This window comes from Ptiloglossa arizonensis, unplaced genomic scaffold, assembly GCF_051014685.1.
Source record: "Ptiloglossa arizonensis isolate GNS036 unplaced genomic scaffold, iyPtiAriz1_principal scaffold0822, whole genome shotgun sequence".
Taxonomy (NCBI): Eukaryota; Metazoa; Arthropoda; class Insecta; order Hymenoptera; family Colletidae; genus Ptiloglossa; species Ptiloglossa arizonensis.
In genome coordinates this window covers 177,504-178,752 of record NW_027479192.1, presented here as the reverse complement: position 1 = coordinate 178,752, position 1,249 = coordinate 177,504, and positions in this window count along the sequence as shown.

Here is a 1,249-nt window from a genome sequence, read left to right as displayed (position 1 = left end):
CGTTATACGTTATACGTTATACGTTATACGCTATACGCTATACGTTATACGCTATACGTTATACGTTATACGTTATACGTTATGCGTTATACGCTATGTGTTATGCGTTATACGTTATACGTTATACGTTATACGCTATACGTTATACGTTATACGTTATACGTTATACGTTATACGTTATACGTTATACGTTATGCGTTATACGTTTTACGATATACGTTATACGTTATACGTTATACGTTATACGTTATAAGTTATACGTTATACGTTATACGTTATACGTTTTACGCTATACGTTACATGTTATACGTTATTCGTTACACGTTATACGTTGTACGTTATGCTTTATACGTTATACGTTATACGTTATACGTTATACGTTATACGTTATACGTTATACGTTATACGTTATACGTTATACGTTATACGTTATACGTTATACGTTATACGTTATACGTCATAGGTTATACGTCATAGGTTATACGTTATACGTTATGCGATATACGTTCTACGTTATTCGTTATACGTTATGCGATATACGTTCTACGTTATTCGTTATACGTTATACGTTATACGTTATACGTTATACGTTATACGTTATACGTTATACGTTATCCGTTATACGTTATACGTTATACGTTATACGTTATACGTTATACGTTATACGTTATACGTTATACGTTATACGTTATACGTTATACGTTATACGTTATACGTTATACGTTATACGTTATACGTTATACGTTATACGTTATACGTTATACGTTATACGTTATACGTTATACGTTATACGTTATACGTTATACGTTATACGTTATACGCTATACGCTATACGTTATACGCTATACGTTATACGTTATACGTTATACGTTATACGTTATACGCTATGCGTTATGCGTTATACGTTATACGTTATACGTTATACGTTATACGTTATACGTTATACGTTATACGTTATACGTTATACGTTATACGTTATACGTTATACGTTATACGTTATACGTTATACGTTATACGTTATACGTTATACGTTATACGCTATACGCTATACGTTATACGCTATACGTTATACGTTATACGTTATACGTTATACGCTATACGCTATGCGTTATGCGTTATACGTTATACGTTATACGCTATGCGTTATGCGTTATACGTTATACGTTATACGTTATACGTTCTACGTTATACGTTATACGTTATACGTTATACGTTATACGTTATACGTTATACGTTATACGTTATACGT